Below are 18,214 nucleotides of genomic sequence, written 5' to 3'. Positions count from 1 at the left end.
AAAGAATTGAAATTGAGTTATTTGTAGTGAGGTGGATGGACCCAGAGTCTGTCATACAGAGTGAAGTAAGTCAGAAAGAGAAAAACAAATACCGTATGCTAACACATATATATGGAATCTAAAAAAAAAAAAAAAATGGTCATGAAGAACCTAGGGGCAAGACGGGAATAAAGACACAGACCTACTAGAGAATGGACTTGAGGACACGGGGAGGGGTAAGGGTAAGCTGGGACAAAGTGAGAGAGCAGTAGTGTATATATGGACATATATACACTACCAAAGGTAAAATACGTAGCTAGTGGGAAGCAGTTGCATAGCACAGGGAGATCAGCTCGGTGCTTTGTGACCAGCTAGAAGGGTGGGATAGGGAGGGTGGGAAGGAGGCAGATGCAAGAGGGAAGAGATATGGGGATATGTGTATATGTATAACTGATTCACTTTGTTATACAGCATAAACTAACATACCATTGTAAAGCAATTATACTCCAATAAAAATGTTTAAAAAAAAAATTGAGTCTACTACAGTAAGTCCCCTACATACGAACCAGTTCCATTCTGAGAGCGCGTTCATTAAGTCCAATTTGTTCTTAAGTCCAACAAAGTTAGCCTAGGTACCCAAATAACACAATAGGCTATATAGTACTGTACTGTAATAGGTTTATAATACTTCTCACACAAATAATACATAAAAAAGAAAACACAAAAAATAAAACATTTTTAATCTTACAGTACGTTGAAAAGTACAGTAGTACAGTACAACAGCTGGTGTACAGGGGCTGGCATCAAGTAAACAGGCAAGAAGAGTTACTTACTGGAGGTGGGAAAGGAGATGGGAGATGGTAGAGCTGAAGTATCATCAGCAATAGGAGACGGAGGGCAAGATGCAATTTCACTCACACCTGACATTGATGGCACAGGTTCTGGTTCCTTGCTCGAACCAGATGCACCTTCTCATCTTTGAAAGTTTGCAGCTTGAAGGTGCGTATGTAGGGGACTTACGGTATATGGACTATTATGCAATTACTTTTTATTTCTAATAATATTCCATGAACTTCATTTCAAGTGAGTCCAGGTAAATCTACTTCATCCTTTTTCAATATTATTTAACATTATGTTGTGGCATGGTTTATTTAATGTTTCACCTATTCGGAAATTTAGGTTGTTACTATCTTTGTTTTTTAGCTGATACAAATAAGGCAGCAATGAAAATTCTTGCACACGTATATGTGAACACTCAAGCTCATTTGCCTGTTGACAATGGATAGTATAGAATGTGTCTAAGAAATTTATTGTTTTCTTCTTTCCTAAACCATAATTTTATCTAAGAACATATTGCAGAGAGCTTTAGCAAATGGTTCTGAATGACCTCGCGCTCTCTCTCTTAAAGAAATAAAGATACAAATATAATGACATTTTACTAAAAATCTGACAGAAAGCCTGAGGAGGGGTTTTCAGAAGGTGTTATTTAATATCATCAATAATGGATATAGTTCAACCTGTCAAGCCCCTCAGAATTTTAAAGAAATATTTAGAACTTGATAAATGAGAATAATAACAAAGTAATGGCATAGTGGAGGAGGGGGAAGAGATGTTAATTATCTAAAGAAAACCAGGCAGAGCTCAGCTGAGAAGAAAAACCTCCTTTCTGACTGACAGAACTGAGGAAAAAGAATAATTCAACTTCAAAGCCAAAACCAAAAAAATCACTACTCACCGTAATTTAGGAGTAAAGATTGACAGTTTGCTACAAAAGTTAATCTCCTGATTCATGTTTAAGGAGTTGACTCAGTAGAATACCATTCCTTATAGTACTGCCTAAGAACTAATGAAATTTGCTCTTGGAGATTTTACAACTTCCTGTATTTAAGAACAAAGGTCCCTTAAAAAATGAGATGTCACTTTAGTTGTCCATGCCCCCTTTCAACTCAAATACTGCATATTACATTAAGCCAATGATATATGGTAATTAAAACCAGTGAAATTTACTACAAAGGAAATGAAGAATATGATGGACGGCACAGTCACCTGTTTCTGAAGGTGGACTAGCAAGTCAAAGAAGGGAAAGCCAGGCCAGAATGACAGGCCCACCATCTTATTTCCTTCCAGCAATGAATTTATCTAGCAATGCCCATTTACCTTTCCCATGTTTTTTTTTATTTTTTTATTTTTTTTAATAATTTTTAAAGTAGATACCAGTAACAACTTTTTTTAAAATTTTATTTATTTATTTATTTACTTACTTACTTACTTATTTATTTATTTATGGCTGTGTTGGGTCTTCGTTTCTGTGCGAGGGCTTTCTCTAGTTGTGGCAAGTGGGGGCCACTCTTCATCGCGGTGCGCGGGCCTCTCACTATCGCGGCCTCTCTTGTTGCGGAGCACAGGCTCCAGACGTGCAGGCTCAGTAGTTGTGGCTCACGGGCCTAGTTGCTCCGTGGCATGCGGGATCTTCCCAGACCAGGGCTCGAACCCGTGTCCCCTGCACTGGCAGGCAGATTCTCAACCACTGCGCCACCAGGGAAGCCCCCCCCATGTTTTATTTTTATTATAAGCATCCATCTTCCTCTCAGAATGAGACATTTCCTAGCTGTGAGGGAAGGTTTTTAAATTAATGAATTATTTATGTATCAAATATTCTGAGAGAAAGGAATAAGAGAAGTGCAATGATAAAAATTACCAAACCCAGGGGCTTCCCTGGTGGCGCAGTGGCTGAGAATCTGCCTGCCAATGCAGGGGACACGGGTTCGAGCCCTGGTCTGGGAAGATCCCACATGCCACGGAGCAACTGGGCCCGTGAGCCACAACTACTGAGCCTGCGCGTCTGGAGCCTGTGCCCCGCAACGGGAGGGGCCGCGATAGTGAAAAGGCCCGCGCACCGCGATGAAGAGCGGCCCCCGCACCGCAATGAAGAGTGGCCCCCACTTGCCGCAACTAGAGAAAGCCCTCACACGAAAACTAAGAGACCCAACACAGTCATAAATAAATAAATAAATTAAATAAATAAAGTATTAAAAAAAAAAAAAAAAATTACCAAACCCAACTCTTTGAATAGACACAATATATACTTTTTGTTTTATAGGAAACTTCTTGCAAGGGGGCCAAATGATTCCAAGAATCATTCTAGTTGGGCCAATAGTCACCCTAACCAAGGTATTTTTTCTCTACAGCTGCATCAATGAGAAAGTTCTGAATGTGTTATAGTCAAAGAGCCCAAGGCTGATAGTTTCACAAAAATTATAGTTTTTATAGCTCTGAAATTATTTATAGTAATACCACTCTGAAGGAAATCCTGAGTTTATAATAAGGCCATATGACAAGTAACTGAAACTGATTTCATAATGTTCAGTTCTTACTTTCTCAGTGTTACATTGTAAACCACAAGTATTCTATACTTTTCTAACATTTTCAGTGTTTCAGGACTATTCCTGTAAGTGTGAAAATGCCGACATAGAGAAACAGGTATGTTTGCTATAAATCTCAAAGAAATGCTTATGTTAGGTAATAATGTTTCCCTGAGAAATACGTCATTAAAGGAGTTTGGATTTGACCCAGTGCCCACTTTAGAGACACCTCTAGTATGAATGGTCTATGTTGTTACCTCCCAGATCTCCATTCACTCATCTTTCACATCCTGATTTTTCTTGTACCACCCTTTCCATCATCTCAATGGGGTGGTGTCCCTCAACTCCATAGCTCCAGGCAGACATCTGAGCCTGACCAATCATAGCATCTCATCCCTGGGACCGTCGTGATTAGTTCAAGGTTGAACAAAGGAGCTCAATCCAGGCTGGTGAAGGCCAATGAGTTTCGATGTCAGGACTCTATTTTGGAAGAAAGACTTTCTGTTTCCATGGGAGTTACTTAATTAATGCATACCTTCCCAAATGAGCGTTTCCTTATTGTACTTTTGGCCAACTTCTCAATTTACTAGGAGCATTTGGCAAATGAAATCAACCTCAAACTTGGATATTTCTCTTTTTGTTTGTTTTTCTTTGTTTTGATCATTTCTACCCCCTTCAGTTTGCTGACTTTTTAAAAAATTTCACTCTGACCAACTCTCTTTGTGTCTTATTCTTTTAGAACCACAGTGTCCAGGAACCATCCAGAGAATGGAAAAAATTTTTTTTTGCTTCAGGAGGATCAGGATCTAGGCACCGTGTGGAATTCAGTTGGAGTGTTTCTTACATGTTCTTTACAAAAACAAATAAATGAAAAATAAATAAAACCACAATTTAAAAAGCAGCCAACCCAGCACTTCTTTTCTTTTTTCTTAAAGCTTGACTGGGCATCCTGCAAAACAAAGCAATTCACTGGCAATGTGAAGTTCATGTGTCAGTTACAGCTCTCTTTTGCATGAAGCTGAAAACTCAACTTGAACTGACTTAAGTTAAAAGAGAGAAGCTATTGGCTTCTTTTTCAGAAATGTCTAAGGTAGAGGTTGGCTTTGGTTCAACTAGATTCCAGATCCAAATGATATTACCCTGACACATTTTCATTCCTTGTCTCCACTCTGTCTTCCATTGTGTTGGTTTTATGGTCAGACTCCTAAAGGTCATAATGAAAAATCACAGTTCAAGTACCCCTTACAGAGAAGATAAAGCATATGCAATCCATTCATTCATTCAGTTATCTGTTTCTCTCCACATAGTTGTTTTCTACTTTCAAACACATATCTGATCATGGCATCCCTTGTGGCTTTAGATCACAAGTCTATATGACTTTCATCTCTCCAAAGGTAACTAATGCAATCACTATGCCCAAGTGCAAAAACCCTGGAGAGGGGCTTCCATAGGGGCCATCTGTGTCTACCCCTTGTCAAAACGGAGGAACCTTGAAAGCTCTTCTGGGCTGTAAGGGTCCCTAAAAGAGGTGAAGGGCAAAAAAGGAAAAGACAGATTGTGTTCAAGCAGAACACAGTCTCCCCGACAATATACACACACATTTCAAAGTCACTTAGGCTCTTCCTATTAAGCCAACCTACTCTCCCATGTGGTACAGGATTGGAGATGCAGCTGGAAAACTCTCCCTGCTCAGGCTCAGCAGAATTCCCATTTCCAGCCTCTCTATGTGCTCCCAAAGTGCAAACTTCCTCACACAGCACTGAAGTCGGGTCAGCAAATCTCTCAAAATACTCTAAACACAGATGAGTCCAGTAAAACCCTTGGCCAACTCCCGCTTTATTTGTAACTAGTACCAGATACGCCAGACACAATGAGTTCAAATCTTGGCTCCATCAGTGATGAGCCCGGCTGCCTTCTCTTTGCTACGTTTTCTTTTTCAAATGTAAACTCCATGATCTCTGTGGTGCCTTCATTCTGTGTGTCACCACTCTCCACAAGCGGAAAATGGGCCTGTTTGGTGTTATTGTTTTATACGTACAACCCTAATAACGGGCCTGTTTGGTGTTATTCTGTTAAACGTACATCCCTAATAATGTTCTAAGTTTTCTACTATCGAGTACCACCCAGAGGATGATATGTCAAAAGAGCCTCGGCGTGGAAATACAAATCTGAGTTCTTGACCCAGCCCTGACCTCAGTCATTTTGTTGCTTTAAGAAGGCACTAAACTTGGGCACCCGAATTGTCACCTATAAAATGAGGGAATTGGAGTAATTGTCTCCATGTTTCCTTCCAGCTTTATTCTAATAATACCCCTTCAGCGTAACAACTATTTTAAGACTGGACTTGAGGTAACTTAAATGTTATCGTCATGGAAAAATTAAGATGCCTTTGTTCAATAAAGGAAGTACCAGCACACTGTCAAATATGGAATTCTCTTGTATACATGTGGCAGGAGAAAAAAAATTAAGAAAGCAACCTCTTAGCAAGGCTTCTGAGAGACTCTCTGACGTAATATCCTGAGAGAATATAGCTCCTCATTAACATGCCCGGGGCCTAACACAGCAGAAACAGAGAGAACACGCAGAACACTTTCCCTTGTAATCTGCTGCTGTTCTTTTGTGGGTCTGTGTTTTTCCCCTCTCTTGATTCCATTTATTGGTTAACTACTCATAGTTTCCTTGGCCTGGTGGTAAGCCCCATTTGTGATTTATAAGACGGATTCCAAAGCAATCTCTGTTTTGTTGCAGGCAGAGAAATTGGCTTGTTGGACCTCTAGCCTTTTGGGTTCTGAAGGAGGCTTAGCTCGAGCAGAACATTATGTCTGAGAAGCCAAGCAGTCCCTGGGCTGCCCCAGTGGTATATCCATAGCATGCCAGGAAATATGCTTTTGTTCAAGAATCATTTGCAAGTCACTGCCCAGGCGTTTCCACAGAAGCAAATGCCATTCTGTCATTATTTTCTCTCTGACCGGAGCACAAATACATTTCCCCACAGCATCAAACACTCTTCTGCCGAGACTCTATCCTCAAACCATCCCATCAAAGGTATGAAAGGAGGACACCTAGCTTCACAGCAGCACTAATTGGACTATGTGCCCTGTTTTGAGAACCTAATCACATCTTCCATATTAAAAGCAAAAACACCAATTAGAGAGGTAAAATTCACAGATGGGGATGAATGAGTATGATATCTGACACTCTTAAGAAATAAGAAGGGTAGAAAAATCATTTTTTGAGCACTTACTACAGGTCAAGCTTTAAATGCACTTGTCAAATTAAATCCAAGTAACAATGTGGGTGGGTGGTGCTTTCATATTTCCTTTTCAGTGTTAGGAAGCAACGTGCCCTAGGCTACTTAGCTAGTAAGTAGCTGAGCTAGGACCTGAACCCATGTCTTCTTGACTTCAAAGCCTGTGCTTTTTTTCCTTATCCCCAAAATGCCCAAATTCTGTTTGTTATAGTTGGGAAGAGCACGTGCCTCATTTCCTAATTCAGACTCAACCTTGATACATATTACGTGAAGTTTCCTACATGACGATCAGGGCTTCTTTCTATAATATTTTCATAATGCCCCAGAAAGTACACTTTTTCTCCAGAAGAAACTCTTAAGAGAGAATTTTACTATCTTGCTTACTTGAAAAGGCAGATTACACTCCGCATTCAAAACAAAACAGCTCCCCCTAGAGCTTTTGCTCCGTCCATGTCCTCAGCTTTGGCAATGGAGGCTGAGAACCCCCAGGTCTGATGCAGGAATGCGGGGCTGGGCGTTTGTCCCTTATGGATGGGAATAATTTTTAATCCATCGGTTTAGGATTACAGGGTGCTACTCAGGACAGTGAGACGTCCCTTTAGCATTTTCCTCACTTTCAGTTTAATCAATCTATAACCACAAAGAGTCTTGTTCTGATTTTGACTGGCTCCAGGCTGGAGTGACAGTGTGCTTTGCGTAGGTCCGATTCCCTTCTGACTTGCAGTGCGTAGCTGGCAAAAAGCAGGCTCTGTCAGCCTTCCAAGTGCGAAGGTCCCTCTGTGACATCACGAGTCCCAGCTTGGCCCGGTGCCCACTACGTCCCCGGAACCGTTTGGAACATCGCGAGGCCGTGCGTCAGCATCACCTCGGGATGCGCCACCAAAGTGCTCTCCCGTGGGTCAGCGAGGGGGGAGGACCGCTAATGATGCAAGGGCTGATGGGAACTTCTCTATAGTGTCATAGGTGCCCAGGGGCGTGGGAACGTCCTGATTTTGAAGTGGCCTAATGTCATTTGCTCTCATCATTATCCACCTCTCTCCCATTTGATTCCCTCTCCTAGAGCATTTCCCAGGGAATATGGGGAAAGGGGGAAAGGGGGGAAGGGGAGACCCGTTCATACATCCATGCAAAACCTAGCTAAGTGGATAAATGATGTAAGTTGCATAATAATCAGGCCTCCCCACCACCACCACCTTATCGATAATGTTAAGGATGATTAAATGAGAAAATGGAGCTGAAAAGTGCCCTGTAAAATTGAAAGCACACAGAAATAGTAATAGCTACCACGTAATGAGTTCTTCACATGGACTAACCACTGCGTTAACAACTTTCCCTGTAATATTTCACTTAATTCTGAAATCAGGCTTAGGAGGTCGGTTCTACTAATAGACCCATTTTGCAGAGGAGGAAACTGAGATTCAGAGAAGTTAAATAATTTCACCAAGGTTATAACAGCTATCAAATTGCAGAGTGTAGACTTGAACCTGTATCTGTCTGACTCCCAAGTCCATGGTCTGAGCACTCTTCAGTACTGCTTCCCCAAAACAAATGCTGGTTGATAAGTTGCTATTTACAACAGAAAATAAAATCAGATTCTAGGAATGATACTTGGATACACAGGTAACTGAAATGTTAAAATATGAGCGTGCTTTCCCCTGAAGTTGTCCTTTGCATCCATAAATTGTCTTTTACCTCAATGACTGGACATAATAGTTCATGTGTATAGAATGATCTGTGGCTTTTTAAGCATTTCCACATATGCCAGCAATCTATGAGCAACAGAGGGCAAGAATCATTATTATTCCCACTTTCTAGACAAAACAACTGAGGCTTAAGGAGAATAAGTGACACAGCGAGAATTCCATAGTTCAGAAAGACTCTCCTAGAATGTGTAATATATATATAACTGAATCACTGTGCTATACAGCAGAACTTAACACAACATTGTAAATCAACTAACTTTGATAAAATAAATTTTTTAAAATAAATAAATAAAATAGAGAACAGACTTGTGGTTGCCAAGGGGGAAGGGGAGTAGGGGAGGGATGGATTGGGGATTTGGGATTAGCAGATGGAAACTATTATATATAGAATAGATAAATGACAAGGTCCTACTGTAGAGCAGAGGAAACTATATTCAACATCCTGTGATAAACCATAATGGAAAAGAATATGAAAAAGAATGTACACATATGTATAACTGAATCACTTTGCTGTACAGCAGAACTTAACACAACATTGTAAATCAACTACACTTTTATAAAACAAATTTTAAATAAATAAATAAATAAAAAGTAAGAGTCTCCTGATTCCCAGTTCACAGCTTTTTCTACTTCCCTGAGATGCCTGTCTTGGGAACAAATAGTAACTTCAATCCTTCCACCTCCCACCAACGGCAAGCTCTGTCCTTCAGACCCACTTTTCTCCTTCGCCCAGATACCTCTATCCAGAAATGGGATTTAGTCACTTATTTGCACTTATCCTCCTTCACTACCCAGATATAATGAGCAGCTTCTTCACAAAATTCCCCAAGTTTCCTTGTCCAGCTGAAAATGGTGAGCGATGGACAGAATTACAAGGCAGGAGGAATGAATGGGAATGTGACAGACTAAACATCTGGGGACGATACTGCCTAAGTTGGTGATTTATTTTAATCGAGTAACTTAGTTCAAGCCATGATTAGCTCTCCCATGTCAATGGTATCAATGGAATGACCTCCTAAAAGTCCCTACTGACCCAGTCTGGCCACTTGGATCCATTTTTCGGTGACCCAGTATAATCTTATAAAAATGCAAGTCCTACCCTGGCTTGAAGCCTCTCCGATGCTTTGTAAGGTTTTAGGATTAAGATACCAAATCCTTATTAATAACACATGACCCTGGTTACCAGTCCAAATTCTGAGGTCACTCCCCCACAAGCTACCTTTCCCCTCTGAGTCTTCATCCTGTCTTCTTTACCCAGTGGATGGAAATTCTCTCTACAACAGCCCTGACCATAACCCTCAACCTAGACTTGGGCACCTATAGGAACAGCCTGACAAGACAGCCATTGCCTTGATAGACACATCAAATTACCATTCACTAGTTGAATTCCAATTAGCTCCTTTATAACATAGTCTCTGGAATCAGAGATCTGGGTCCAAATCCTATTCCATTATACACTAGCTATGTGAGCTCTGTCTCAGAGCCTCAGTTTCCTCATCTGAGAGATGGACAACTTCATAAAGTCATTGTAACAATTAAATGAAAACATGTATAGAGTGCTTCCAACAGTGCCTTACACACAGTAGGTGTTCAATAAATATTAGTCTCCAGCATTTGCATCATCAATTTCCCCACAACTGTTCCAGTCACTTGGCTACACACCCTAAGTTTCTTCAAGGAACACACAGTCATATCAACTGTTTAAAAAATCAGCTAACATTTATTGAGTCGCTATAGGACATAGAGTCCAAGACCTTTTAACCTAGGCAGAAAAGGCCCTGGATTATGGTTAGAGGTTCCCTAGCCCTGCTGCCAAGTTTATGAGGAATTTACTGCCCACCTCCTCCCACTAAGCCATGCCCACACCTCATGCCCATGCACACGGACCAAAGAGTAAATTAATTTCCCAGTTCAGTTACCTTTGGAAATGGATTTCTAATTCAAGCCTAATAGGTATACAGGGAATAGAAGAGAAGGAAGATGACAAGCTAAGACCAGGGACAGCAGCACAAGAACTTTATTTTTAACAGAAGGATAGAGACATAAAATAAAGTAAATACCAAGGAAAAAAAACCCCCTGATGTAGCGCTCCCATTTGTGTTTCAGGTTCACAGTGAAAAATCAATACGGTCTCTGTGTTTTCTTTCAAGAACCCAAATGCTTCCTACTTCAAAGGCGTATCATCTGCTTAGTTACTGCCTTTCACAAAGACACAAAGTGAGACATGAATTTATGCAGGAGGAACTGAATTTTTTAAACAGATACACAGTGAATGGATGTGAGAAGAATCTATGGGTACCACCCTGCACTGATGATGTGAGTAACCCTGCCCAGCCGGATGTGAGTAGATGCTACCACTATTTCATCCTGTTCATATCCACAGCCTGAATACCACACCAGATGTATCTGAAGAAAGCATCATATTTTCTTTGTACCTACAGCCTCTTCAAACCATAAAGATGCGCAACTGATAAAACAAGCAACTGATAAAAAGTGTAGACCTGTATGATTTTATGATAATATACTATATATTTTTATGGTAATATACCATATATGTATTTTACAGTAATATATTTTTATGGTACTATACCACGACTACAAGTGATAAACAGATCAGAGAAAAGATCAATCTTTAGAACATAAATTTAGGTATAACTCAAAATCAAATCACCAACCAGGGGACCCAGTTCATTCTGCCTTATCACCTCAGTAGGGCAGCCAACTCAGGGTGAGGAGAAGAAATCAGTTTCTCAGTGCTCACTCACTTCACGATCGCCACTCCCTCCTTACCCCACCAGTCTCCCACCAGGTTCTGCTCTAAGCAAATAGAGCTCATGAGAAAGTTGACAGCAATGCCTTCTCTCTCCATCTCCAAGGCCCTCCTCCTTTGTCACTTCAGCCTACACCCTTCTGTCCTCAAGGCACTCAGAACATTGCTGGATGATTCCCCAGGACTCCTTTGGTTACAACTGACAGAAACTAAAATTAGTTAAGCTAGACTGGAATGGTTGGCCCAAATAACAGGAGAGTCCAGAGGTAAGCTGGCCACAGGGAGCCCAGTAACTTAGACAATGTGATTACGTTTTACAATCTCCCTCTATTTCCCAACTCAGATTCCACTGATGTCCTCCTTTTCTACAGACTGGCTTCTTCCTAGTGGCCAGCTTGAGAGATGGAACGGTAACAGCAATATGAACGCAAACAACTCCAGGTTTCCATCATCCCTGCTTAATCCCATCACAGCTTCTCTAGTCCACCACCTCTCTACATAAAATTGCAAGGAAGGATTCTGATTGGCCTGGATTGGATCACATGCTCATCCCTGAAGCCATGGGAATGGGTAACTGTGATTGGCCAGGCCTCCTCTGTGTGCCCATTCCTGTGGCCACAGGTCTATATCCTGTCATTGGCAACTCCTCAGTACCACATGGAGTGGAAGAGGAACAGTTCCTAGAAGAAGGAGAGTGTTAATTGTTCTGAGAACGTGGGTCGGAAAACAAAAATAACAGATATTCACCAAATCATTCCATTAAGCACTTATTTCCAGGATACTCATATACTCTGACCCTCTTTCACCTTAACCCACAAGCTCTGCTTCCAATTAAATAGTCCCTGTAATAACCCTTATAAATACAGGCCTTTTGGATCCCACTTAAAGCCTCGCTTCAACTCATTTTTATACTGAAAGAAATTCATCCTAGTAACCAGTAAATAAAAAGCAATTTAAATGTTTACTACAGTTTGATAAGGAAAAAAGCCAACTCAAGAATTCCTCTTGTAACATCAGGAAAAACAGTCTCTTACCAAACACTCCCTCTTTCTCAAACTCCAAGAGGCATGAAGGCAAACACCAACAACTGCTCTTTAAACCTGTCCCACTTTTCATTTCCCCCTTATTATTTCTATTATTTTCCTCCTGCCATTTGCTCTTTGACCTTTTTAGAGTAATGAACTAGTGTCCCCAGACCTCAGCATGTACAGTGATGTAGAATAAAGACCAAGAAGCTGGTGGTCAAGACAGGAACCTATTTGCTAGAACCAAGCTAGCAGAGTCAGGTTTTTCTTTAGCAGGTGAAGAAGAGAGGGGTCTGTGAATATTCACATGATGATATACTTGCTCTGCTATACTCTATTCATTGAAAGTCCAGCTGACAACAGGCTCTCATTCTACCAACTCATTGATAACCAGGCAGGGCTGTACAAAGCAGGTAGCCTAGACCATGTTCTCATGAGATGTTACACAACAAAAGAGCTTAGTAATCAAATAATTTGGAAATGTTTTCATATTATATCCCTCCATTTGAGATGTATGATGTATCTTAACGACTCTAACAAGTTGTGCAGTAAAGAAATGTGTTTAATTTTTTAACTCACATTTCAAAAACAAATTTGTTGATTAAACTCTTCAAGCTAACACCTATTAACAGTCTTGGAATAGACGTTGAGAATTTTAGCACCATGAGATTTGTGGATAATAACATCATCTCTGGGAGAATTTTCCTTTTTTTTTTTTTGGAAGGCTCACCCAAACAACAAAGCTCTAATGGTGGAGATGTTGAACACGTGGCTGGTCGGTGGGAGGTACCTGGTACCCTCTGATGGCTACTCTTCTACTGCCTCTATTTGGCTTCAATTGCTCTCCATATACCACTCTTGAGCAACGGGGTACCATAAGTAAAAGAAGAGTAATTGTGGTCCCACTGGAGGCCTTCCTCCCATCAAACCAGTTTAGTGCTCTTACAGCCCCTGTTGCATCTTGGGCGTGTTAGCAGATTCCTACAAAAGGGACCAAGTGCTGTTTAGCAGTGTTTCAGGAACCTTCTCCAGGTTCCTCCCATTTTTGGTATTAAATATGCTTCCTCCATCTTGCCATTTCTGGCTGAGAACCCACACTAAGGCTTTAGGCTGGGTTTCCATCTCTCTCCCTGGCCCTATTGATTTGATGTTTTATTCCAGAGGTCTAGTTCCAACTCCACATCTACTCTCATACCCCAAACCGTAGGTCAGCCTCACCCTATTAAACTCAGATTCCAGAATCCCAGCTCAGGAATGAACTTCTCATCTACCACTGGTCTGCAAAAGGAAAATAAAAGTTCCCCTCCTTTAAGACATTTCATAAATTTTACCTCTTTCTTTTGTCAAATTGAATGCTTCCTACTTGCATTATAGTTATGCATATTCATGACCTAAAATAAATCCCCACTCCACCTCCTCTAAGATCTCAAGCTTGTTAAGGATAAAAGTCTGTAACAGTTTTTTTTTTTTCCTGTATCTTTTACAATGCCTAGGTAAAGTCCATTGCATGCAATAGGCACTCAATGAATGTTTACTGGCTCAAAGAATAAAATAATGAATTATCCTGTATATAGCATATGGAATTTTGCTTTTGAATACCAAGAGAAAAGACAAAATATTCATAAATGCAAGAGGTAAAAGTAAGATAACAGTACCTCTTGTTAATTTAGAATGTTAATTGCAAAGCTGTGTTAATTCCCATAGTGTGGTGATTCTGCCTCTCTCCCTCTACCTCCAGGTACCTCTCACAATGTCTGGAAATATATTTCATTGTCACAACTGGGATAGGGGAAGCAAAGCTATTGGCCTCTAGTGGGTAGAAGCCAGGGATGGTGCTCAACGTCTTACAATGCACAGGACAGCACCCCGCAACAAAGAATTATGTGACTCAAAATGTCAATAGTGCCACTACTAAGAAACCCTGCCATAGAGGTCAAGCAAAAGCCCTCCTTTCCACTGCCCAATAACAAAGGCTTGCTAAAGAAATTAATAGCCTAAAAAGATTGCAAATAGAATTCAAGCTTTTTCAAGGGCTTCAAGTCACCTGATTTGCTCTCATCAAAGAGTAGTCGTCATTATTGTTATTATTATTCCACTCTGTAATCACCCAGAATGCTTTGCTTATGCTATGTGTTTGACCAATTGGTGAAATGAATTGCTTAAATGCTTTCACTTCTTAGTGATGCTTTTGTCTATATTACAGGGTAGAAACCAAATTTAATTCCCTAGTCATAGGACAAATATTTACCACAAACAATAGCATTCCAACAGTTTGAATCCCTCACTGCCAGAATGGCTTCCAGAAGAGAAATGGTAAGCACAAATGCTCAGTTAGTATTTAAAGACCCAATTGCTCATAAGCCAGACAGCACAGGCACAAATTACTGCTTTCTTCACTTGACAACTGCTGTTTTTATCTTGACATACCCACTTAAAAATTATTTCTGACAAGAATCTTAACAGCTTTAAATCAGTCTAATTAAAGTAATACATTTTTGCTAGAAAAGTGTTTGAAATTATACAGTATTGCACAGTCCACTTTTCAAATCAAGTTACTGAGTGCATTAATAAATGCCAAAAACACCTCCACTGACATATGGCCTGCTATCAAAGGAGAACATTTCTAACGTTCTTCTGGAAGTTCCTAACTGCAAAGTTATAGGTGGCCAAAAATGCTTAGAGAGTTTTTCTGTATTGTATCAGTACCATGTCCTCCAATATTACTTTATACAGATGTGGTTGGCAAATTCTGGCAGGGTTCCCAATGATCCTCACCTCCTGGGACCCACACCTTTCTGTAATCTCCTTTCCACGAGTATGTACAGGACCTAGTGACTCACTTCTAACAAACAGAATATAATACAGGTGATGGGATGTCATTTCCATGATGAGGTTACAAAGGAGTATGACTTCCATCTTGCTAGCCTTCTCTGTCTGTTGCTGGCACTCTCTCTTACTTTCTCGCTCCCTTGTTACCATGTTGTCTGTTGCCCTGTGGAGAGACCAATGTGGCAACCAATCGAGAATGGTGAAGTGCTCAGGAGGAACTGAAACTCAGTCCAACAACCCACAAGGAAGTGAATCCTGCCAACAAACACGTAAGTGAGCTAAGAAGCAAATCCTTCCCAGTTAAGCCTTGAGATGACTACAGCCCCAGGAGAAACCCAGCTAAGATGCCCCTGGATTCCTGACCCACAGATCTGTGAGATAAGAAATATATTGTCTTTTTCAGCTGATAAGTCTTGGGGTAACTTGTTATGCAGCAATAGATAACTAATGCATGATGTGACCTCCAGATCTTTATCCCTCTTTTTAAAATCTCTTTGTACATAAAAGACCCATATCTCCTATTCCTTGATAGTTTTTTTTATGGTTCTACCATACTCTTTTTTTTTTTTTAATGCACGTATGCAGTGGCATTTAAATATTTATTTATTTATTTGGTTGCACCGGGTCTTATTTATTTATTTATTTTTATATTTATTTTTGGCTGTGTTGGGTCTTCATTTCTGTGCGAGGGCTTTCTCCAGTTGCGGCAAGCGGGGGGCCACTCACCATCGCGGTGTGCGGGCCTCTTCACTATCGCGGCCTTTCTTGTTGCGGAGCACAGGCTCCAGACGTGCAGGCTCAGTAGCTGTGGCTCACGGGCCCAGTTGCTCTGCGGCATGTGGGATCTTCCCAGACCAGGGCTCGAACCCGTGTCCCCTGCATCAGCAGGCAGATTCTCAACCACTGCACCACCAGGGAAGCCCCTACCATACTCTTAAACTGAACACTGCATCTCCTTACCCCCACTCATGGTGTTTTTCAAAAGCATGCTCCTTTACCCTCTTTTCTCCCCTTCCCCAAAGCCCACATGAATGGAACGAGAAATGTAATCCCAGCCGTTTGGATTCAGAGCATGGGTGTCATCATTAACTTCTCCATTTTCTTCACTGACAAACCTACACACAGCCTTAAGACCCTCAAGCTGGGCCTCCAACCTTCACAAAGGTTCTCCCATCCCTCCCTCCCTTCTTATTGTTTCCTTATGTCAGAACTCTTGTAATTGTCCAAAACAGGTTTCTTCTCAATTCATTTTGTACATGCAAAGCCAGATGACACCTCCTACAACACCACTCTTCTCATTTTACATGAAGCTTTTGCCTAAATCTAGAGAACTCTCATTCGTGTTTTTGGAAAATTACTATTGACCGTGACATTCAATCTGACAGTGCACCTGGCATGCCAGGTTCTATCCCTTTTGTGACCAGGACCAGTATTTCCAAGTCTTAGAGCAAAATAAAACAGCACAGCCAATGTGACATGTATCCATCCAGGCTGTTGCTGCAGATAAGGTTTGCAGGAAGTGGACTGTGAGATGGAGATTATCACCATGAGAGACGATTATTAAGGAGAACTTCAAAATTGACGGTGGGATAGAGAGGAAAGGGAGCAGGACTGGGCAGAGGGAGAAGCTGGGCAACGACGCAATCACTACAAAGGACTCAGCCTCATTCAAAATAACATCTTTATTCATCAAAGCCTAAAACTAGAAACAATCCAAAACTGTTCATCAACAAAATCAACTGTGGTGTATTCACGCAAGGAATACTATGCAGCCATTTTTTTAAAAGAACAAACTACTGTTAATGCAACAACATGGATGACTTTCACAGACATGATATTAATCAAAAGAAATCAGACACTGAAGGGAGATTATTATTATCACTGGATGATTCCACTTATATAAAGTTCAAGAAGTGACAAAACTAATCTATGGTGAGAGAGGTCAGAATAGTCCTCTTAGGGAAAACGGGTTCTTCACTGGGAAGGGCCACGAGGGAATTTTCTGGGGTGCGGGGTGCTGAAAACATTCTGTCTTAATCTTGGGGGTTGTTACATGGTATATATGTATGTAAGACTTAACCTATACACTGAATATTTGTGCAGTATAATGGATGTATGCTTTTTAAAGGGGAAAAATAAGCATTAGCTTAAACAAAATAGCAATTATCTCAAACAAATATGTCCATCTTCCTTGGCTAGTCAGCTAAAGTCGCAATCAATTTTTAAAAAAAATTTTTAACATCTTTATTGGAGTATAATTGCTTTACAATGTTGTGTTAGTTTTTGTTGTATAACAAAGTGAATCAGCTATATGAATACATATATCCCCATATCTCCTCCCTCTTGCGTCTCCCTCCCACCCTCACTATCCCACCCCTCTAGGTGGTCACAAAGCACGGAGCTGATCTCCCTGTGCAATGCAGCTGCTTCCCACTAGCTAGCTATTTTACATTTGGTAGTATGTATATGTCAGTGCTATTCTCTCACTTCGTCCCAGCTTACCCTTCCCCCTCCCCGTGTCCTCAAGTCCATTCTCTACGTCTGCGTCTTTATTCCTGTCCTGCCCCTAGGTTTGTCAGAAACATTAAATGACGTCAATTTTTAAAATAAACTTTCATGGGACTTCCCTGGTGGCACAGTGGTTAAGAATCCACCTGCCAATGCAGGGGACACAGGTTCGAGCCCTGGTCTGGGAAGATCCCACATGCCATGGAGCAACTAAGCCCGTGCACCACAACTACAGAGCCCGCGTGCCACAACTACTGAAGCCCACGCACCTAGAGCCTGTGCTCCGCAACAAAAGAAGCCACTGCAATGAGAAGCCCGCGCACCACAACAAAGAGTAGCCCCCGCTCACCGCAACTAGAGAAAGCCCGCGCGCAGCACTGAAGACCCAACGCAGCCAAAAATAAATAAATAATTTATAAAATAAATTTTCATTGCCGTACAGCTTATATGCATACCTCTTCCTGTAAAGTATAGGACACAGGTACCAATACAAAGGGAAGACACTTGTATAATGGTAATAGTAATCTCTGGGCACCTTAATTGCACGTAATTTTCATTTTCTCTTTTTCACCTCTTTGATATTGTAAAATGAACACTGATCATTTTTTCTGTTGAGGGGAAGAGTGATTATCCTTTAAAGATGCATTATAATTCATTGAAGAATGGGCTAAAAAGAGAAAGGCAATACCAAAAGTGAGGTTATAAATATTGTAACCACTTAGAGTGTGTGCTAAACAGCAAGGTAAAGGGAGAATCTTTGTCAGGACAGGAGAGTGGGAGTCAGTACA

The sequence above is a fragment of the Balaenoptera acutorostrata genome, chromosome 10 (genome assembly GCF_949987535.1).
Source record: "Balaenoptera acutorostrata chromosome 10, mBalAcu1.1, whole genome shotgun sequence".
NCBI classification, from domain to species: Eukaryota; Metazoa; Chordata; class Mammalia; order Artiodactyla; family Balaenopteridae; genus Balaenoptera; species Balaenoptera acutorostrata.
This window is presented reverse-complemented; position numbering follows the sequence as displayed.